The sequence below is a fragment of the Salvelinus sp. IW2-2015 genome, linkage group LG25 (genome assembly GCF_002910315.2).
Source record: "Salvelinus sp. IW2-2015 linkage group LG25, ASM291031v2, whole genome shotgun sequence".
In the NCBI taxonomy this organism is placed as follows: Eukaryota; Metazoa; Chordata; class Actinopteri; order Salmoniformes; family Salmonidae; genus Salvelinus; species Salvelinus sp. IW2-2015.
In genome coordinates, this window is record NC_036865.1 from 12377907 (window position 1) to 12402221 (window position 24315).

The following is a 24315-nucleotide window of genomic DNA, read 5'->3' on the forward strand; positions in this document are numbered from 1 at the left end:
ATTCTCATGTTGTCTTTTTGGTCTCGTCTCCTTCGCTCCTTCTGTGCTGTGTGCACCTTCCCATTTACACCAGAGATCTGTGTGTATATATAATGACAAGATGCTCATGTCTCCACCCTAACAATGGGAGTTGTCTCAAAGGCGGGAAGGCCGGCAACAAGCTTATGTCCAAAATAAGCCCATAGAAGCGGATTGGGCTTTTTTTGGACAGATTTTGGTGAGAGTGAAACCTCTCGCTTCGCCGCTTACTCTCGGTTTACACACACACACCAAGCCCCTCCCCCTGCATCTCACAAAGATGAGAGATCACATCTTCCTCATTGACAAGCAGTTTCAACTCACTATTTGCATTTGATGTTTGGTCCAACAGAATCGGTCGTATGCACACAAACACATTGAGACATTATTTTATTGTAATAGAGAAGGTAAACTTCCTAACGATACCCTTTTTATGTCTCAACAGCTCAAATTGCGGGCAGACCAGACACTTCTAAAACAGGAGTATCAATGAACATTGATTCTGGAAAATGAATGCTGAGTTTATTGCAAGAGGCATTGATGTACCATGTATCGTTAGCAGCATTTTAGCCAAAGACTGTTATACTAGCTGTTTAGTCTCTTTTTATAAATGTGCAATAAGCATACAACTATTATATAAGGACTTGGCAACTCGTTCTCATTCTGAGAAACAAGGTAGGCCACTTGATTTCAACATCTGAACAAAGTGGGCAGGCTAGCACACTGTTTAAAACAGTTGGAGACAGACAGAACGGTGTGTTCATAACAGTTCAACTGTCCTACCTTGTTAGCTAGCATTGGCTAAACTTGACATATAAAGATTAGCTGGCTACTCACTGCATGGCTCTGGTTAAATTTGTAACAAAAAGGGAATTTTCATAGACATGAAAGCCAGATCAGCGATTATTGCAATAAAGCTGGTTAAACTATTTTAATAAAATTATGAAATTATTAGTGGGTCTTATGGTTGTGGATAGCTTCTATTTAGCCTAGGTATAATTTCACAAGCCCTGATTTCATTAGATTATTGCTGACTGTTTGAAATGCAGTATATTTGACCTTTAATTGCACAACAAAGCTTATTTAGAGAGAACAAGAAAATATATATATTTATATCTCATGAATCACCCATAAATAAATACAAATGTAGTTGTTTCTTAGGCCATATTGTCCAGACTGATGTGTGCATGCTCATGTTATCATTACATGTATGAACTATATGTGCTTGGTCATGTTATAACAAGCCGGATCACATGCGATGTGTGCGGCTGACTGTCATGGCAGCATTCATCTTCAGATCAGTAGACTGCGGTATATCTGTACTCAGGTCATCAGACAGCGGTTTCCAAAGGGGGAAACATTTCACCCCTCAACGACTCTATCCTCTGGYATTGTCATTCAGCTACACACACCACAATAGGAATGTCCTTGTTTGTATAATTGCTTCTCAAGTAGCTTTGTCTCCGAGTGAGGGAAAATTTGAATAGACTGTCATGCCCTGTGGTTTTGGGAAAAGATTGTCATGTTTTTTTCAAGCAGGTTGGGATTAGTGGTAATTTGGAGAATACTCCAGGATGTGATTTGACAGAACTGTCAGTGTCTTCTGTCTTCCCATTGAGAATTATTGCTTTGACTGCATTGGGCCAGTAACCAAAAGGTTGATGGTTCGAATACCAGCACCGACAAGGTATCAAATCTGTCGCTGTGCCCTTGAGCAAGGCACTTGAACCTAATTGTTCCACAGGCGCTGGAAAATGGTGAACCTGGCCGTGTCCCCACTCCCTGCAGCTCTCAGGGGGAGTTGGTAGATAACGCATTTCTATTACATATYGCTCGCTCTCCTTTTTTCTCTCCCTGTCTCTGTCGGCTCTGTCCACACCAGGGTCCACTACTGCTATCATGGCCTTTCCTCTATATCAGCAGACTCACAAGTTTTCTAGTGTTTTCTCAGTATGTATACTCAGAATCACAAATGCTAGGCCTAATTGAATGTACCCACATGTGGCTATTAATATTTACAAGGAGGATGGGAGTACATTTTCTGTGAAATAATAAGTGCCTCAACGAGTTTGTGTGTGTGTGTCAGGCTAGAGTGGTGTGTGAGAGGGAGAAGAGGAGAGGTAATTGGGATGTTTGGGTTGTCAGGTTTGGCCTTTAAGAAGAGAGACCATGGGGGATGGATAGAGGGGTTGGGGGGGGGGTAAGGGTCATGAGAATATGGAGCATTGGGGACATAGAGGGGGTGGACTGCCGACAGTCAATAAAGGAGGACCCTGGGGCCAAGAGTTCAGAGGTCACCCATTTTGTTGAGTCTGCTTGAAGATATTTGGGGTGTTTGGTGGCGGCGTGGAAGCAAGGGTGTAATGACGAGCATGAGACAACCGAGTGGTAATAGGCTGGACAGGAGTCTGGGTGTGTGTGTATCTGCTGCATGAAGTAAGTTGTGGATATTTGTGCGCGTCTCTGTCGGCGTGGGTGCCAGTGGCGAGTGAGGTTTCAGATACCTGCCAGAACGTCTAGCTCTGGGTGTCTCTATCTCTATATAATTGAGCAGACATGTTGAGGGCTGGCAGCTCCTTCCACAGGCGTCCGGGCTACCATTAAAACCCAGAGACACCGTCGTCATCATACTGCCTCTCTCTCAGCTACAGACGGACAGTACAGTCACCCAAAGGGCAGCACAAGCTGTCCTGACTGAAGCTAAAATGGCATCTAAACTCATCCTACTCTACCCCCCGGCACTGCTTCTGACACACACACACACACACACTGCATAGTTTCTTCTTTTTTTTTTACCTCTACAACCTGGAGGTAGCAGGTAAAGGAAGAATTCAGTTGAGGATGTGGCTGGTATTGCCCCCCCCACCACCAGAGCACAGCCATTTAAACCAGGATTGCCTCAATTGATGTCCAGCTGTTTTAAGTGGCAATGTGTAGTGTAAACACACACACGCAAATCAGTGGCTAGGGCCAGGTCCTCTGGCAGCAGAGGTAATTTAGAAGAAAGATGAGAAGGATGGAGAGATAAATAATGATGGAAGGTATCAGGGCTCATCTGTTGGCACTTTCCGAGCAGTACATCTGCCCAGCAAGCAAGTGACTTGAGTCGTTTCTTTCTCAATTTCTATCTTTGTTTGAAATCAGCAAGCACACGTCCTTTTTTACTTTTAACGTTTCCTGTTCCTCATTTTTTTACTTATTTTTCCCTGTTCCCTTGGGTTTCTCTTTTCTGCTGTTTTTGTCATGCTCCCTCTCTCTCTTTGTCATCATTCCCTCCCTCCGTCATTTTACCCTCTTCCCTCCTTTCTATTCTGCCTTGKGCCAAAGGCTTGACAATATATAAAAGTTACAGCGTAAGTATATGAACAAAACGGGTTCCGCCACAGTTCAAGTAGGTGCCCCTCTTTTTTTCCCTATTTAGCGTATGCTCTATTTACAGCTACCCTCAATAAATAACAAAYGCTAACATGCCTTAATATGTCATTTGACCTTTGCTTAATTCCCCATTTGAAATGTAGAGTTAGTCGGCCTATATTCTCATATTTTCCTTGTCATCAGGCTGGATTCGGGGGAACATGTTTACCAACCTTCATAAATTACTACGTTCTTGGCTTGTAGAATGTGATATTTTGTAACAGTGAGACTATTTCTGTACAGTGCATACTCGTGGATGTTTGGTTTAGTTGTCAGTCAGTTGATTTGTAGTGCAGCTGGACTAGTGCAGCGATCTTCAGGGACAACTGTCCCGTTTGATAGAATGGATACACAACACATCTTATTTTGTCCTGTTTAAATCTGCTCACACTGACTGAATACATCTGCCTCTGTTCTTAGTTGCAGAGAACGATCCCATCGTCAGCTCTATACATGTACAGTGTGAAGTAACAGAATGGTTTATTAGTGGAAAAGGATGCGGCCATGAGATCGGAACATGGTTTCTCTTTAAAAGCCAGTTCTAGCTTTCTCTCGCATCCTCGCTCTATATTATTGTGGGATAAAGTGCCTCTGAAAGGCCGACTCATTCTTAGGGGATCTGAGCAGATTTYTCATGCGTCATCTCCTGTTTCCAATGAGGGTAGAGCTGTTGACTGGTGGTGCTACATGTTTTCTCCTATTTCTCCCAGACCAGGTTACTAAATGGAAGGCTTTTAGCTCCAACAACACCAGCCCTGACATACACAGACAGGAGGATAGAATCGATCCATGTCTCCCATATTCTCTTTGCCCCCCACCCTTCCCTCCCACGGTCCCTGTCTTGCCTTTCTCTCTCAACCACCTTTTTTTTTGTCCTCCCTCCTATCGCTTCCTCCCTCTTTCTTTCCCCATCTGTAGCTCTACCCCTCTCTCTTTCTCTCTGGGGTGTGTATGCATGTTATGGGGTAATTAAGACATCTCTGTGTATGTCTCTCTTTCGCTCTCTCGGTTTCTCTGTTTCTGATCTCCTTCTCCCCTCACAGAATCCTACTGTGTGATTGTGTGTGTGTGTGTGTATGCATGTACGGGTTAATTAAGATGTCTCTTTCTTTCTCTCTTTCTTTCTCTCCCTTCCCCCCAGTGACCAGGCTAATAAAATGTCACAGATACAGCTTACAGTAGTGTTGCACGGTATACTGAAAGTTCAGTACAAAAACTGTTCAATACTAGAATTTTTGTTACGTTCGGTACTAATGTCTCACGTTATTGAAAGGATCAAGTCTGTATCAGCGCAGCCCCTTTATAGTGCGAGGAGCAAAGTACCTGCTACACTTACTCATTCATTGCTTTCTAGGCTGCATTGTTATCTCCCCAACTTATACTGCACAGAAAATACAGGCTAGAACACTTTTGCAATGCAAGACGACACCGGTAGTTTCCAGCTTTAATTGTAGGCTAACTTTCCTTGCTAACTTACAGCTGAAGCAACATCAATTCACTACCCTAGTACTTTGTTTGTGATAATATGCTAACCATAACACAAAACATGCTGATTGTCACCAAAAACTTTATTCATTCACTTCGTCTCCCCCTTCTCATGTCTCTCCCAGTCAAGATCATCTTTGCTCGAGCCTCGAACTGTGTGAACGATGAGTCTTAGACAGCGCACTTTTATAATAGAGATTGCTTCTTCTATGCAAATAGTGTTGATCAGTAAAATAAAATATGTTTTCCTAGCAGTTGCCAATATGTAAGTCCAAAATGGAAGGGATTGCTTGTCATCTGTAGCCCCATGATATCAGCTAAAACAAGCTCAACTCACTGTATGCACACACTCCTAATGAAATAATATGCATTCACCTGTATTATGAATTGACCTAGGCTACATCTTACCCAGTTTATCAATAGAGATTCACCTTTCAAATAAATGATTACCATTGTTGTTTTGTCATTGATTGTATGATTCTAGAATTTGATTAAATAATACATACATGGCTGTAAAAAATTTTTTTTTCAAATGTAATGATATTGAACTCAAGACACTCAACGATTGAACAGAGCAGTAGCCGAGTTTCTGTCTGGTTCAAGTGCCATTCTGTGACTGGCTAATACACCTGTTTTGTTGTATCGTGACGGTATTGAGTATCGTGATACTGAACCTGGCATCGAAGTAGAAAGTCTGATATCGTGACAACAGTAGCTTAAAATTATATTTCTGCCATTGCTCTTTCTCTGCCTCTCCCCCTCCCTGTCTGTCAGACTCCTACTGTGTGTGTGGGGGATGGCTAGCGACTAACTTTTCCCCTCACCGTCCCAAAGTGAAATTTCAACTGTTCCAAACTGAACTTGAACCGTCCCAAAAGTTTAAATACTTTTTTGTTGTTTTGATATCCCAACATGGGTCTAGGTCATTTGCAGTGCTTTTAAAGCAATTTGTGTATTTCTGAGACACATACTGTACAGTCTATATTACATAAACTTAATTTGTAAAACCGTTTTGCCTCTTAATAAAAACAAGCAAACATCCATTACATTTCTTAATCATTTTTATKTATTAATTGAACATGCTAACCACATATATACAATATATATCTAAGAGAGAACAATGTTATTGTGAACTGGTTACTGAATAAACTTAAGTTAGACATTTCAATCCACCACCAGCTGCCCCATTTAAACAACATAACACAACAATATACAATAAAGAAAGTGTGTGTGTGTTCCCCAGCCTTCACTTTCTCTGCTTCACCCTCCCTCTTCAATCACTGAATAATGGTAGCATTGACCTTTTTCAGTACCACCACTTGCTAACGGCCAGGGCCTAAAATGTACTTTTTGGTACACAGCCACTGTGTCAGGTAGATTAAAAATTCTAACAGCCGCTCAGATTTTTTACCAGCCAAAATATTTTCTCTTGCAAAAATTACAACAATAAAACACAAAAAAATGGATGATCATGCTTTTGTAATGTTTCTAAAGCAATAAATGTATTACTAGTAAGAAGTAATGTGGTATATTGTTTAATTCAATTTTTTGTGACCTGAGTCTTTTAATCCTCCTGTTGTGTTCTGGTCGAATTGAACCGATAGGTTTTCTCCGAAAAATGTAGTTCATTTAATTTGATTGTCATAAGGTTCCATGACTTTGTCCACACAGGGCATCTGAACTCACAAAATACATTTTGATGATTTTCATTACATTTTGGGTGTTTTTATTTAACTTTTGTACACCTGTGGTGTTCCCGGTCAAAAATGACTGGTCATTAGAAATGAATGGGTGAGACTACAATTAGTGTATAAAATTGAGTTCAGGCACATGCCCATTCATCAGATGGACACACTTCCTCTCCCAGACCCCCACATGCATGTGTGTTTGAGCATGCGCACACACACACACACACACACTCTTGTGTGCTACTGCCCGAAGAAAAACAAGTAAGTGCTCCTGATGACAACTCTGCACAGGGATGTTGCTGTGAGTACCAGGGAGGACAGGAAGCCCAACGCTGTCCTACATTATAACAGAAGGGGAGTTGACAACCTTGATAWGGTATGTTATTTTTTATCTTTCAAGTCTTGTGTACTTTTTTTTCTATTACCAGATTGTTTTATCTGCACCATAAAAATAAGACCTGTTGTTTGGTGAAATGCTCATTGAATTTGTGAAAAATATGTAAATATGTTTTAGATGTGATAAGTTAAAACAACACTTTGATGCAATTTTTCACGTTACTTTGCAAGACATAAAATAATGACTACATACAAGTGATATTGATTATTGCACTTCTGCAGGTTCCTGTCACATTCTCTTGTAAGAGGATGACGGCACGTTGGCCCATGGTGGTGTTCTTCAACATCCTAGATGTGTCGGCCTACAATGAGCTTGTGGTGTGGATGGAGGTGAATCCAGGCTGGAAGCAAGGGAAATTCTTCAAGAGGAGACTATTCCTAGAAGAGTTGGGGAAAGCCATGGTGGYACCCCTCATTCAAAGGCGCCAACACCTTCCTCCAACACCATCCTCTGCTGGATTGGTGAGAGATATACAAGGGCCAGATGCAAGATCTACGGTTGCCAGAGACATAAGAGACAAAGGGAAAAGGTGCAACCTGTAAGCACCAAGAGATGTCAAAACGAGAATTATGTGCCATAGATGCAGTGCATATATTTGCAAGGCACACGCAACAACCACGTGCATGAGAACACACAAAATGTAACCACCATTGATTGACAGATTGTGAACATTTTTATGTTTTTGTTAGTAATACTGTTATTGTTACTGTTGTTCTTTAATGTGTTCAGACATTAATTTTGTAAAGTTTGCATGTGTAGTTTTGGGCCTATGTCCTTTCTTTACTAATAAAATTATGGCGGGCTTTTTTWAACTCAAAAACTAGTTGTTTGAGCTCAGGTCAATGAGGCCCACAGGCCATAAATAGCAAATAGAAGTTCAAAACTTGTAATGTTCACAGTAACTTAAGTTGATAAAAAGATCTAAAGGCATTAGGTGATAATATATGATTTTATAATCAGCTATAATGGGGTGGTCATTTTGGACTGGGAACACATAATTAATGAACATGAAACGAACACAACGGGAGGGTTAACCAACATATCACAGATGAGACAAAACTGTTAATATGCCCTCTAAGGCGGGAGGTTACCGTGGTAATGCCACTCCAATCATGTTTGTGCCTGTGATACTGACTAGTATCCGCGTTGATTCTCTTTCCTAGCAGTTGAAACTCAAACATCGAAAAACAACCTAGCTTGTGAACCAAACAATGAAAATAGCCAAGGRACACAAGGATAAAGTCTCACTTCAGTAGACTTCCGTTTCAAGTAAATTAAACTAAATTCTATACCTGAGCGCAGTGCTTCTAAAAATGAATCTGTCACTCCGCTCTTCACGTGCGCACGCCAGGCAGTGTTGCAGCGCGAGGCTGAAGTACTTGGCACATTTTAGTGTGTACATTTGTTTCAGGTCAGGGAGATACAACCATATTCACTAGAATACTATAGTACCTAGCCATAGTCTACAAACAATGCAAATGCCACAGCAACTACCGGGCACGAAACATCCGCTCCGGCCCCGCAGACAAGCTAGGAGAGAGTCAAATGTGTATGCTAATAGGCTTATTTACCCAACATTGGAAGGATATATTGTAATATTATACATTTCCATAACCTAAATAATTACATATGCAATGCCTAGCCAACCATATCATTGTTTGAAACCTGGACGTTTTGCATAGSCTATTTTACCTTGCTTTTAATAGCCTCTAGCCAAAATCCGACCATAGAAAAAAAGCTACGATTTCTTGGTTTGCCATTGAAACCAGCATTTCTTCTACTGTCCAAAGGCAGTAAAGCACAATCCTATTGTTGCATCTTCAGATATTCCTTCTTTCTAAGTTTCTACCATTAGGCTGTATATCCATCGCTGTCGCATTATAAAACCGCTCGTATCAGGTGTGCCTTCTGAGAATGGTGTTCTCGGGTAATATCATTTTGGAACATCCACGCATATGGCCGAGACGAGTGAACACATTGCAGCGCTTATAATGTGCAGTATTCATAGTTGATCAACTTTTAAGCTAAATGTTGTGATCTGTTTCATCAGCCTCGTCTTTGTGTTTAAACATTTTAGTATGGAACCACTGTTCTATGCGTTTGATATTTTTCTGGCCTATCATCCCGCAGCTGTGCCAACGTCTGTTTTGAACTGTCCCAGACACATTTTTTAAAGGACGACCTTCATTTCGAGCCCTGTGTGTGCGCATGTAGGGGACAATTGATACGTTTCTGTGTGCGTTTCTCCTTGTCCCTCACCTTCCTTCACTCCCACTTCCTTCACCAGTGACACAGCGACAGCTTAAAATGATATTTCTTCCATTGCCCCATCGATATACATGCGTGGGTGGGCACGCTCCTGGCAAGTCGATGGAAACACACTTCCCATGCTCTTAGTCTGGCTTTGTGAGGCACCCTGCTGTCTGTCTGCATGGATGGGCTGGCTGGCTGTGTGTGTGAGAGCGAGATTGTGTCTGTTTGGAATTGTGTACATTATGTTAAGTGTGTCTGTCTTTTTATGTGTGTGTGTGCATGCAAAAGTATATGTATCTGTGTGAGGGATGACCTTTACAGTTACAGTGTACTTACTATGCCATGCTGTAGAGCGTACTGAATATGTGCATGACTAGCTGTGACAGGTGATTGATCCAGTGCCATTAAGTGCCCAGAATGGTCCTCTAAGGGCTGCTGAGATCAGACTGTGAAGCAGTAGCACACTGATAGAGGGAGAGGGACCTCCCATTAGCCAATCAGTTAGTGGCCTTATGGCTGAATAGATTGATAATAGACTCCCCCTACCTTGCCCTGGGGAATGGTGGAGAGGGAAGGGGGGTCATGAGAGGGGTTGAGGGAGAAACAAAGGGAGGGAATATTGAGTGATGTGAAGGGAAGAAGAGAGTGTGTGTCATGAGGAAGAAAGAGGGAGGTAGGAAGTGGAGGTGCAGGCTCTGAAACCAGGTAGTGTGAGGGTCCTAGGCCTGGAGGAGTATGTGCACAAGTCTGGTTTTCTTCAGATGTTCTTTTAGGTGATAGTAAAAATATATATATATACACTACCGTTSAAAAGTTTGGGGTCACTTAGAAATGTCCTTGTTTTTAAAAGAAAATAATTTATTTGTCCATTAAAATAACATCATATTGATCAGAAATACAGTGTAGACATTGTTAATGTTGTAAATGACTATTGTAGCTGGAAACGATTGATTTTGTTTTAATTAAATATCTACATAGGCGTACAGAGGCCCATTATCAGCAACCATCACTCCTGTGTTCCAATGGCACGTTGTGTTAGCTCATCCAAGTTTATCATTTTAAAAGGCWAATTGATCATTAGAAAACCCTTTTGCAAATATGTTAGCACAGCTGAAAACAGTTGTTCTGATTTAAAGAAGCAATAAAACTGGCCTTCTTTAGACTAGTTGAGTATCTGGAGCATCAGCGTTTGTGGGTTCAATTACAGGCTCAAAATGGCCAGAAACAAAGCTTTTCTTCTGAAACTTGCCAGTCTATTCTTGTTCTGAGAAATKAAGGCTATCCATGTGAGAAATTGCCAAGAAACTGAAGWTCTCGTACAACTCTGTGACCTTCACAGAACAGCGCAAACTGGCTCCAACCAGAATAGAAAGAGGAGTGGGAGGCCCCGGTGCACAACTGAGCAAAAGGACAAGTACATTATAGTGTCTAGTTTGAGAAACAGACGCCTCACAAGTCCTCAGCTGGCAGCTTCATTAAATAGTACCCGCAAAAAACACCAGTCTCAACGTCAACAAGAGGCGACTCCGGGATGCTGGCCTTCAAGATGCTGGCCTTCAAAAATGTAATATCGGTGCATCACTATTATATATATATATATATATATATATATATATAATGAAATCATGTAGTAACCAAAAAAGTGTTAAACAAATCAAAATATATTTTATATTTGAGATTGATGACAGATTTGCACACTCTTGGCATTCTCTCAACCAGCTTCTCTTGGAATGCTTTTCCAACAGTCTTGAAGGAGTTCCCACATATGCTGAGCACTTGTTGGCTGATATTCCTTCACTCTATATTCCAACTCATCCCAAACCATCTCATCTCGGGGTGATTGTGGAGGCCAGGTCATCTGATGCAGCACTCCATCACTCTCCTTCTTGATCACATAGCCTTTACACAGCCTGGAGGTGTGTTGGGTCATTGTCTTGTTGAAAACACATTGACACACAGTGTCCCCAATCACTGCCCTGGGACATTGGGATATATGAATTATTTTTTGACCAGAGGAAAGAGTGCCTCCTACTGGCTCTCTAACACCACAGGTTAGTCTGATGCTCTGTGTTAGAGAATGGGCCATAGCTCTAGCCACGGTCTTCTGTGTTGATTCTGGTGAGCAGCCATTTCTGATAGCTAGGGTTTGTTTGAGCTACACTATCAATATTAGGATAGCCACTGGATCTGGGAGCAGAGGTCCTACTAGGGGACTCTGATACACAACACATACTCAGATGTGACTTGTCTATGAATTCTGGTTAACTACGGTGTTGGGTGAGATTTGTTTGGGTTCCCACTTGTGTACATATGTTTTTATGTCACTGGTTTTAGATGAACAAGTAAGTGTGTTGTCGGTCCTCTTGCGTTGTTCCCCCCGGTCCCCCCTCCCACAGAGGAGATGGCTGCGGTCTCTCTGAGCACTATGAAACATTAAAATGGGGTTCTGGGTGGTGGAGAACAAAGGAGCCACCCTCTACTGTGTTGCTCATATACACATACACAAAAGGGAGAGTGTCATGGTAGAGCTGTGATGAATCCCCCTAGACAGAATGCACGCTGGGTTTCACATGATTATGTGGGAAATATTCCGTTTGAAGGAACTCAAACTAGTTTGCACACACACCCCTCTGTAAAATATTATAAATGGGGGATTAATTGAATCAATGGCTTGGTGATTATTTGAGTAGTTGAATGTGTTGTGTAAGAGCAGTGCTAGCTGAAGGAGAAACACTGTTCTGGTACACAAAGTCCTTTGATTTGGTCTATCATGATGTTCCTGGTTTAGGAGGGGTGGTGGAGGTAAACAAATGCTAACCCAATGCTTTGCCTACCTCCTCCTTTCATACATTTCCATGTGGGTGTTTTCATGTGTTTGTTTGCGTTGAAGGCTGTTGCTGTTGCTGTTGAGAGGCGGAGGCAGCCTTCCATTGACCAGACACATGCCTAGCTAAAGCTAATAGTTACCATGATGGTGTCGCCTTACCTAGCAGGACTGGATATTTAAAAAATCGGCGCCCAAAAATAACGATTTCCGATTGTTATGAAAACTTGAAATCGGCCCTAATTAATCGGCCATTCCGATTAATCGGTCGACCTCTAGCCTTGACCCTCAATTTGTCCCTTCTACAGGCCTGAGACTGACGGACAGACAGACGCAACACGCCTGAGGGACAGACACAAGGACAGCACCAGAGGAAGTCTCCACGGCAACAAGAGGTCAGAGACTGTAGGTGGATTTACATCAGATTTGCAACTTTTCTGTGTACACTAACCATGGGTATGGTGTGGCCAAAGTCACATTCCTGATTCATGTGTGAGTGCATTTATTAAACATACCGTAAATATCATAGTATATAGACACACAAAATGGCAATTCAAACTATACAGGAGCTTCTCATCTAAACCATATTGCACATAGTGTTGCACACTTGATTAATGCAATGGTTGACAAATGTGTGGATATTTTAAAAGCCTCCGGAAGTGTAGTGTGGTAGACCTCTCTTATTAGAACCGCTGGGCCTCGAGAGACCCCCCTTCAAGCTAGTGAGGTGTCATTCTGACTGCAACATTCTAACAGTGTAATTATAATGAACAAAAATATAAACGCAACGTAAAAATGTAAAAATGTCAAAGATTTTACTGAGTTACAGTTCATATAAGGAAATCAGTCAATGGAATAATTTCATTCGGCCCTAATCTATGGATATCAAATGACTGGGAATACAGATAAGCATCTGTTGGTCACACATTCCTTAAAAAAAGGTAGAGGTGTGGATCAGAAGACCAGTCAGTATCTGGTGTGACCACCATTTGCACATATGCAGCGCAACATATCTCCTTCGCATAGAGTTGATTAGGCCTGGGAAATGTTGTCCCRCTTCTCTGCAATGGCTGGAACACGCTGTCGTACACATAGATCGAGAGAATCCTTAACATACTCAATGGGTGACATGTCTGGTGAGTATACAGGCCATGGAAGAACTGGTACATTTTGAGCTTCCAAAAATAGTGTACAGATCCTTGCAACATGGGGCCATGCATTGTCATGCTGAAGCATGAGGTGATGGCGGCGGATGAATAACATGACAATAGGTCTCAGGATCTCGTCACGGTATCTCTGTGCATTCAAATTGCCATCGATAAAATGCAATTGTGTTTCGTTGTTCGTAGCTTATGCCTGCCCATACCATAACCCCACCGCCACCATGGGGACACTCTGAACGTTGACATCAGCAAACCGCTTGTCGTTGTGAGGCCTGTTGGACGTACTGTCAAATTCTATAAAACGACATTGGAGGCGGCTTATGGTAGAGAAATTAACATTTAATTATCTGGCAGCAGCTCTGGTGGACTCCTGCAGTCAGCATGCCAATTGCACACTCCCTCAAAACTTGAGACATCTGTTGTGTTGTGTTACAAAACTGCACATTTTAGTGGCCTTTTATTGTCCCTAGCACAAGATGCACCTGTGTAATGATTATGCTGTTCTTGATATGCTTCTTGATATGCCACACCTGTCAGGTGGATGGAATATAATGGGAAAGGAGAAATCCTCACTAACAGGGATGTAAACTAATTTCTGCACAGCATTTGAGAGAAATGCTTTTTGTGCATATGAAACATTTCTCTGATCTTTTATTTGAAACATGGGACCAACACTTTACATGTTGAGTTTATTTTTTTGTTCAGTGTAATACGTTGCCTTTGTTGCAACTCTGAAACAGAAAGCATATGTGTTGGAACACGGTCACAGCTTAAGTAAAAAAAGAAAATAGAAAACACCCCAACCACCAAGACGCACGGTCAAATGATGAAAACATCAGTAGCCTAAACCTCATAAGTGCAAAGTGTGCTTGATAAATAGTGAAAATCAACACAAAAGCAAAATTGGCATGATAATGAATGTGTCCTTATGAGAGCAGTCAAAAATAGTCAATTATTGTCAGCTCATGCTTACATTGTGTGCGTCTTGGAATCAGGTGGATTTAATTTAGCTGTTATCCCTTGTCGACACAAATCTTTGTCACTTTCACTTGCTTGACTCACTTTGACATACCTTTGTTTGGTTGTAGTGCATAATAGTCTCCGGTTTTCTCTTTATGTCCCCGTAGGTGTGCTCATTGTACTGGTGACAGAAACGTTCTTTCTTGCCTTGTGAGTGTTGTCTTGTCATTCTTCAGCACCGTGCAGCAGCTGTGCATGTGCCTTATTTTGCGCGGAGGGATGGTGCTCCCTTCTCACTTTGTTCATGGTGCCAACAAGGCTTGTCTTCTTGGTAAGCAACTTGTTCGCCAGTGAAGTGAAGAAATTGTCCATGGTGACATTTCTCCCCTTGCCAACGTAAGTTCTACAAGCCCTGGTCACCACATTCTCTGACACTTGCTCAATTGCCACCCGATGTGGATCTTTTCCCAGATATGGAAAGGCGTTCAGCATGTACAATTACCCACACTCTCACTGTGTAGCCCACTCCAAGTTGGCCAGAGTAGACTGATAAGACTGCTGGGATTCACTGGACTGATATAGGATGCATACCATTTTGAGATTTAGAATGGATCAATACAATAGAATGGTCCGCCCTGTTCTTCATTCACAGTTGGTGATTACATTATTATGCATCGTTCGCTTCCCCTCGCTCATCAACTCCCCCTTTTCTCCCTCATTATACTATACTTCATTTATTTCATCTGTTATGTGTGAAATTTAGTTTCTGTATAGTTTAGGTTCAGTTTCATGGCAACTATCAGGGTGATTATCAGCTGGGCACTGCACTTCAACTGTTGGGAGAAGTAAGGGCAACTGGGGAAACCCCCCCAAAAATGACATGCCCTCTTTTAAACTGCTTGTAAAAGATTCTAACAACGGCAGTGTGTTATATAGACTTATTTAGGAAAAGTCAAGGACTGAGGGGGGCATGACTTAAATGGCAGAGTAATACAATTGTTTAATTCAGGAGCAGTCAAAATGACTGCTTTAGTGTTAAAGAGAGATCTGAGTCCTGGACCTAGTTTGCGACGTCACAGTAGTGTAAAGAGGCCCAGTGTGTTTGACTGTTGTACAGGAGATTGTGTGTGTCACGCTACCTCTGTTCCCCCCCCTGTGTATCTGGTCGCTGTGTATCTGGGTCAAAGTCTATGAAGGGGTCAATGTTCCGTAAGGCATCCTAACAAAAGGCAGAAATTTGCATATTTTTTTCTTACACAGTGTATCTGTACTAAATGTAGCTATTAGTATTCATGGTTACAGTATAGTTGCTAGCTGCCAGTATCCATATCCCTGCGTAGGCCTGTTATTGTTGAATTACACTTTGATGAAATTTCAGAGGACTCATTTATGGGAAACATTGAATTTACTGGCCCTAACAAATTTTCTTTTCATCTGCACAGTGGACTGTGTTTGTACTGTTAATGTTCTGGTAAATCTATTTGCAGTGTTTTTCTCTGTGTGTCAAAGCTCAAGTTTCATGGCATAGCAGATATACATTAGAATGCCCTCTGCGCTCAAGGATGAATATAATGGAATACACACACGTGCAGTTTGTGAGTCACTTTCCCCATTGTTTTTTTGTCTTGGTTATTTTAGTGCAGCGATGTGGATGTCAAAGTGCCCTGCTGTTGAGAGGGAAAGTACATTAAGAGCTTATAGAATTATGGAGATTGTAGCAGTTGTAGCATTCAAAGAGGTACCACTCATTTGATTTGATGTCTATTTCTCTACTTTAGGCTGACTGACTGCTGTCCTCTTGCTTCCCTCTCCTTCTATGCTGGGAAGAGCTTTGTGTGTGCCTGTGTGGTTCTGTGTGCCTGTGTGGTTCTGTGTGTCAAGAGTATCTGTGTGTGTACCTGTGTGGAGAGAGTCCAGATGTTTTGTAGCAAGGTCGGCAGCAGCCTGAGATTAGCATGCTGGCCACTGTGGGGAAGATAAATAGCCCTCTGTCATGGTAAAAAAACAACAGTCCCTTTGTCTTTGATGTGCTCCAACTCCCAAATTGCTTTTATCTACCCAGAGCCAGAGAACACGCAACGGCTGGATCTCTTTATTAATCCCCTGCCTACCTGATCGCGTTGCCTCTGCCTGCCTGCCTGCCTGCCTGGGCTCGCTGTGTCTGTAGCCAAGGGAGACGAAAATACCCAGTATATTCAGGTGAAAAAATTGAGCTTAAGATTATATAGAATTGTTAATGGCTGTTAGTGTTGTTTTCCTATTGTTAGCTCTATTTGTCAAGTCTAACGACCTAGGCTAAGTAGACTCTTACCAGCCCTTAAAAATAAACACTTCATATTTCCTATTTTCACCTATGTTCTTCCATTCTCCATGGATCTCTCAAGCGTCGACTGACTCTATAATATTGTAATTTCATTGCTTAACTGTGTGAACAGCACTGGTGGAAAAGGGTAAGGCGCATAAGAGCAGCTGCACTAAAAACTCTGCTCTGCTCAGCCTTCCCCAAAGAGATGTAATGCTTAAGTGAGTGGCTTGTGTTGTCTGCCCTAGCAGTGTAATGGCTGTGTGGAAATAGGTCACCTGAAGTGGTTCTGCTTTTATTGATACTTATTTATTTCTTGATTCAAAATGAATCTTGATAAATGTGCTGTTTTTCTTATAAAGAAAGGACTGTACGGTCGGCCTTCCATGCACCTATAATAAACCTCCGTATTGGTGGTGCTTGTGTGAAGTACATTAGTCTGTGCTTTCATTCATGTATGTGATGAAAAGCCTTTGAGTGAGCAATGCCATCACCTCATTACAAAAGCCAGAGATGGTCAGCACTTCTGTCAGCGAGAAGAAACATGATGATAAATGCGTCAGTCATTACACGCCAGTGACCCTCAAGGTCCCATCTCAAGGGCGAAATGTGAGATGTGACATCTCTGTTTCTGTAACACTATAATTAACCCTTGACCTCTACCAAACAGGAAGTCAGAGAAAACACTCAGGGCGAGTATTCTCACAGTAATGGAGGGTCCCGATGTGATTGACGGCTCACTAGTCAGTCAGAGCGGTCAGGCTTGTGTTTGTTCACGCCAGGGTTTCCATTAGCTGGGAATAGTCAGCTTTTGGCAGATTAAAAAATATATATATATGGAAAAGCCGATAAATCAAAATAATCGTCAGAGTGAAAAATTATAAAATTCCATTGCTAAATAATGCTTTTTAGGCTTCATTGATGGAAATACCAGTCTATGTAAATACATTTGACTGGTCATACTTATCGGCCTATAGGTTAATTTGCGTAATTTTGTGGAATTAAATTGGCACGTGTGTACAGTATATTAGTTTTGTAGGCCCATCTTATTCATCACACGAGTARCTTACAGCATCTCAAACAGCAAATGCATAGGCAACGGAAGGTAGGCTTCATCAGCGCGTCACACACCACTTTGCAATGAGCTGTATGCATTTTGAAAACATATACTTCATTGTTTGAAACCTGAATGTTTTACATGTCTTACCTTGCTTCAAAGTAGCCTAGCCAAAATCAGACCATATCTGTGGAGGCTATTATTTTATATCAACTTTCTTTCATTGTCCAGTAGCCAAAGGCACAATCCTAGTCATATTATCAAMCCWTGTTAGTTGTTGCATATTAGATCTCCAACTCTTCCTATATTTCTAATGGATATTTTCATCTGTCACATGAAACTGCTCTCATGTGCATTGATCTTTTGACAACTCTTTTCCTGCTAATTGCATTATGGAACGAACATTAGTGCGTAGCCTACTGCCTGGTGCATATTGCTGCGCTTGTCATTTGAATAAATAATAGTTTGATACTAACCTACGTGAAATTTCATGACTTTAAAACCATGACCAGAGAGAGACTGTCAAAGAATACAGTAACTAGCTTCTGTTTTTATGAGTGTTCATGTTGAAGTTTTTTTAACTTCTCTGGGATATTTGGGACGCTAGCGTACCACCTCGACAACAGCCAGTGAAATTGCAGGGCGCCAAATTCAAAACAACAGAAATCCCATAATTAACATTCCTCAAACATACAAGTATTTTGCACCATTTTAAAGATAAACGTGTTGCAAATCCAGCCACAGTGTCCGATTTCAAAAAGGCTTTACGACGAAAGCACACCAAACGATTATGTTAGGTCAGTACTTAGTCACAGAAAAACATAGCCATTTTTCCAGCCAAAGAGAGGAGTCACAAAAAGCAGAAATAGAGATAAAATGAAAAACATCCGTTGATTTTGCAGAGAACCACATCAATTTACAGAAATACTCATAATAAACATTGCTAAAAGATACAAATGTTATGCATGGAATTTTAGATCCACTTCTCCTTAATGCAACCGCTGTGTCAGATTTCAAAAAAGCTTTACCGAAAATGCACACCATGCAATAATCTGAGTACGGCACTCAGACAACAAAACAAGCCATACAGATATCCGCCATGTTGTGGAGTCAACAGAAGTCAGAAATAACATTATAAATATTAACTTACCTTTGATGATCTTCATCAGAATGCACTCCCAGGAATCCCAGTTCCACAATAAATATTTTATTTGGTCGATAAAGTCCATCATTTATGTCCAAATACCTTTTTTTTGTTCACGCTTTTAGTACACAATCCAAACTCACGAGGCGCGGGCAAGTCCAGGCGAAAGTTCAGACGAAAAGTCATATTACAGTTCGTAGAAACATGTCAAACGAAGTATAGAATCAATCTTTAGGATGTTTTTAACATACATCTTCAATAATGTTTCAACCGGAGAATTCCTTTGTAGAAATGCGATGGAACGCAGCTAACTCTCACGTGAGCACACGTGATCAGCTCATGCCACTCTGGCAGACCTCTGACTCATTCAGCTCTCATTCCCCCCTCCTTCACAGTAGAAGCATCAAACAAGGTTCTAMAGACTGTTGACATCTAGTGGAAGCCTTAAGAAGTGCAATATGACCCCATAGACACTGTATATTCGATAGGCAATGACTTGAAAAACTACAAACCTCAGATATRCCACTTCCTGGTTGGATTTTTTCTCAGGATTTTGCCTGCCATATGAGTTCTGTTATACTTACAGACATCATTCAAACAGTTTTAGAAAGTTCAGAGTGTTTTAAATCCAAATTACTACTACTAATTATACTTTACTCTGGGCACCTTTTTATCCAAGCTACTCAATACTGCCCCCCTGTCCCAAAGAAGTTAAGCACTGTTAACACTGTTTTAATTCAATACTTTTACAAACCATTAAGCTTGCTTCTCCCTACTTCCACTTGTGCTACAACCAGCACCGCAGCTGAAATGAATGAGTAGCCATTAACCAATTGTATCGATAGGCCAGTGTTTTTTTATTTATTATTAGTGTCTCTTTTAATATCAAGGAATAGTTCACTTTTTTTAGGAACAACAGCATGAATTTGTGCATGAGGCGGAAATAATGCGGTGCAACTCGAGTGTGGCCATCAGGTGGAAGACATTGTCCCCCCCCCTCTGGTCAGTCTCAGCAGAAGGAGGGAAAGAGCAGGGACTGTGAGAGGCAGACCCTCTATTTCTCTCTCCCTCCCTCTGCTGAGACTGACTATCTGATGCAGGTACCATCAGTCCAGTCAAATAAAAAAGTGAATTATTTACATTTATGCTCAGCTGTGCCTCTCAACTTATGCAACAGCTGATGAATTGTTATTATTATTTTGTTATTTGAAATATAATATGGTCTGAGAAGGACATTATTGGCAGGCTAAGCGTTGCCATGCGGTGATGTATTAGGCCTACTGCACAAACTTCATTCCTACACAGCTGTTTTTATTAGAGTAATGTTGAAGGAGTGTACATTGTTTAAGTCATGTTGAAAAATTATTCAGAGCGGTAGATCTTGGCTTTCATTTTGACTCAGAAAAGGTTGGTGACCGCTAAGAGGTGTCGCAATGCAGACTAGGGATATGGTGACCTGTGTAGGCTATTTATATTCTGTTGCATTGTCTCTGTCTCTCCCTCTGTCTCTCTCCTGTCTCTCTCGTTTCTCTCTCTCTCTCTCTCTCTCTCTCTCTCTCTCTCTCTCTCTCTCTCTCTCTTCTCTCTCTCTCAGTGGTTCTCGGTCGTCTCTGCTCTCTCTCTCTGTCCTCTCCTGTGTGTGTGTTTTCATTTTGCATTCTCTAGTTCTCTGTCTCTCCCAGTTGACTCTGTGCTGTTTGAAGCGGCCACCTGAGCGGAGAAGCACAACAGCAGCTCTCCTGTGTGGTCCCCGTCTCAGCACTACTGTGTGTGTGTGCACAAGCTGTGTGTGTCACTATGTGTGTGTGTTGATATGTGTGAGCGCTGTAAGTGTTTTGTGGGCGAGCGAGTTGTGTGTGAGCGCTGTGCGTGTGCCAAGAGGAAGGCCTTGAACCCTCGCAGCCCCCCAACTCTGAGAGCTAATTAAGGGATGTTTCCTGCGCCCTGTCTGCTCGGCCCTCTGAATGAGCCTGTTCCTCTATGCACACCTACATACTGCCTGGTGTCTCTCTGTGGCTGCTCTGCTCACTGGCCTTCAGCTAGAGCCACACAGCTTCTCACCATCACTCATCCTTAGCTACATACACCCCATGAACAAAAACACTCTCTTACAGCTTAAGGCCCCATGGCGAATCAGCCTCTGTTTGTGTGTGAATGTGCGTGCATCTTCAGTGCATGTGGATTCCTCTTTTTGTCTTTTTGTGTCCCCCCCGGGTCTGTGCATGTGGGGTCCTCCGGGACTTTTTGTGTGCACGGTGGAATTGATTTGGGAATGAATTGAGAATGCTGGCAAGAGGCTGGGGAACGAAAGAGGAGAAAGGGAGGCCCTCTAATAAAAGATGGTGAGGGAGAAACAGAAAAGATAGCCTGGGAGAAATTGTTCCAAATACATTTTAATTGGTAAGAAGGGAATCCCTTGTTTTGGGAGTTGAAGTGGGAGTGCCTCAAACCAATTCAAAGAGAGAAAAGGCGACACAAACACTTTTACTACACTCTCACACATACCAACCAGTTATATGGAGCCTCAGCGATTGATTGGCCAGCTGTGAAAGACCATTCTTGCGACCTGTGCATGGAGGCGAAAGGGAGTTGTGAGTCATGAACAGTGTGAAGACTCCATAGGGGGGGGGGGTAAATGTGTGTCAGCGGGGGTGGTTGGGGATGGTAGCACTTCTCGCCTTCCTAAGGGTACAAGTCATAGGAAGGGAGTGGGTGTACTGTACTGTACACTTGCCTGAACAGAGAAAGAGCGGTGTAAATAGTCTGTTTTCTTTGTGGACCTCTAATAGCGCTGGGCCTCAGGAGCAGTGTGTGACTGTCCCCGACCAATTAAAAAGCTCCCAAACACCTCTCTGAGCGGAGTCGTGTGGCAGGAGCAAGAGGTGATCGATTTATCTGTAAGGTGTTGAGGTCGCTGGACCGTATCTCTGCCCCCAGAGCCCCCCTAGACACTGTCCTCTACTGTAGCGCCTCCCTCACTCTTCTCACTTTCTGCCTTTCGGTCGCATTCAGACAGAGTTTTTGTATCCGTCAGCAACGGATTGAGTCCATTGTTTTACATAGGGAGCCAATATGCTTTCGCCACTTTTATTTACATGGCTGATCAAAACTATTTTTCTTGTGGCTCTCTCTTGTCCCTCTGCAGCAGACATATGGTGAGCAATGTGTTTGGAACATCGAATCGCAATGAAATTGCAGTATCAAATCGCAATCGTGATTATTGTGAGGTCCCTGGCAATTCCCAGCTCTACTTTACATTGGTGGGCCTTTGTCCTCCCCTCTTAGTGATCTGCACCCTCTAACCTCTATGTTGTCCCTTCCTAGGGGAGAGGGGATGTGGCCCCAAAGGGTTGGCCACTGTGTGTTGCTGCAGATGCTAATGCCATATCACTAGTGTCAGTCACCATACTGTACACTCTCACAGGCAGCCATAGACCCCTAGACACATCCTAGGTTGCCTTTGGTGTCTTTGGGGTAAACGGCTCATAGATCTGCATACCTAAGGGGAACTTCTACCCAGAAATTCAACCTCCTAAGTCAGGAGACAAGCTCCAACCCCCACCCATGTGTTTTAAATGCAGAAAAACTTTGATGGGGACAGAATGAATGGAAGCAGCAGAAGAGAAGTGGTCAGAGGGGGCGATACAGTAGTAAGTGGACAGAGAGGGATTGAGTGGGAAGCAGCCTGAGATGTGTGGCCAATAGAGAACAGTCCCGTCCAAGCAGAGCTCTGCTGGCTGCTGTTAWGCCTACAGCCATTGATTAAGACCGCTAATCAGATGAATGAGATGAAGGCGTTGAGGAGGGCAGGCTGAATCTAATGCTGTGGGAGAGATGAGATGAGGATGCCGTGCTCTGCTTTGACCCCCAGGAGGTAGCATGTGCATGTCTCGTGTGAGAACCCAAGGTGACATCTGAGACAGTCTGCCACAGCCTGAGAGCAACATCGCCCATGCCATACCACGGTATACACAGCACGGTATCTACAAACACACTACGCTCACACTAAATGCTAACTATTCTAACGTCAGTTCACACACAGTACAGAAGCGTATTACTATCATCATGATAATGCACAGACTACAGTACATACTTCAACACATCCAGGACACAGGCACACTTTTGTAACCGATCATGCAATTATCCACACAATGCAAGCATATTACAATGCACCAATAGTCATTTATAACACACACTCACACTGTCTGGCTATGTGTTTTGGAGTAGAAGGCAGGGCTAGGAAGAGGAGGTTGAGTCAGACAGCAGTGCTGAGGCAGGCGGGTACATAGGGGACAGCGGGATGCCCTGTAACCCTGTGCTCTGGAGCAGCCAAAGGCAAGCTATCGATCCAGCCGCATACTGGGACCAGTGGACCAAGTCGAGAGGGGCCTGGAAGTGTGACCGCTGACCGCCGCTCTAACCCCCTCTCCTGGCCGTCCCAGGGGCTTGGTGGGGGTTGCTGGGGGGGGTTAGGGGTCAGGCCCTCCCTCCTCTAGCAGTCCTAAATTACTCTGTAGCCCTGCTCATCCGGGTCACTGCTTCCCACACTGGAAGGGAACTGGGAACACAGTGTACAATACTATTCCCTCAAGACTGTAGCCTCTCAGCTTCTACATGCACTCACTCATGCAGACATAGACAGCGGTAGATCTAGAGACACACAGAGATTTAATTGCATTGGCAGGAAGAGCCTGTTTTATTCACTTTGACTATTGATGTATAGTGAGCTTGGGAGATGGAGGGGGAACGAGAGGCACACAGCTGCTCTCTGAAATTACAACAAATGTAGAACACACCTGGACATAAACAGTATGCATATTTACACACACACACACACACACACACACACACACACACACACACACACACACACACACACACACACACACACACACACACACACACACACACACACACACAACACACACACACACACACACATTCATTCATACTGTATGCACATGCACACACACTCCCAACAGGCGCACTTCAGAACACCACACGCACACACTGACACAGTGTTGACCCGGCCGCTTTCCCGTTTGGATTATAGCCTTGGCCTGCTCTCTGAGACCGCACTGCTTCCTCAGTACTGACTGCCAGACAAAGACAGACACACTGCAACCAGGGCGTCCACCTCACCACTATGCCAAGGCCAATGGCAATGCCCACAACCCTACCTTTCATCTTCAACCAAACCCCAGTGACTATACATGAGGCTTTATCTACTAATCTCCTGCATAAGGTCATTTAGTTTATTTCCTCCTTTATTCCTATTTTGGCTTCTACTGCGTTATTATTGTCGAGGAGATGAAATGGGCTATTTATGATTAGTGTGGTGGTAGTAGTAGTAGTTGTTTTTGAAGGTCGGTGATTACATATTTACGTTGCCCTCTGTATGCACAGTTGATTTAGCCCTAATCCAGTTCCCCAAGAGCGTGTTTGCTTGAGGCCATTTGAAAACGTGGAAGCAGCAGGCCTAGCCACAAGTCAGGGTCAGTGATGTCATTAAAACGCAACTCCTGCCAGACAGGTGGTCATGTTAACCCCCTCCCTTTCAAATGTTGATATACTCACGCACATTCGCGTTTGTGTGTACACACACGGTGG

At 42.8% G+C, this 24315-nt stretch overlaps 1 protein-coding gene across 4 annotated transcripts in view; it reads left to right on the forward strand.

Annotated features, from left to right (window-relative positions):
• LOC111951660 (bifunctional heparan sulfate N-deacetylase/N-sulfotransferase 2) overlaps positions 1-24315 on the forward strand; it is a 161692-nt gene that overhangs the window by 106274 nt on the left and 31103 nt on the right. Inside the window, exon 3 of one of the 4 annotated variants that reach the window (XM_023969876.2) lies at positions 12388-12484. The exons of 1 other annotated variant lie outside the window; for it this stretch is intronic. The gene's annotated coding sequence lies outside the window, so the exon portion shown is untranslated. Of the gene's footprint in view, positions 1-12387; positions 12485-16270; positions 16402-24315 lie in introns of those variants that run through there. 2 more of the 4 variants (XM_023969877.2, XM_070434923.1) reach the window with 2 other exon arrangements.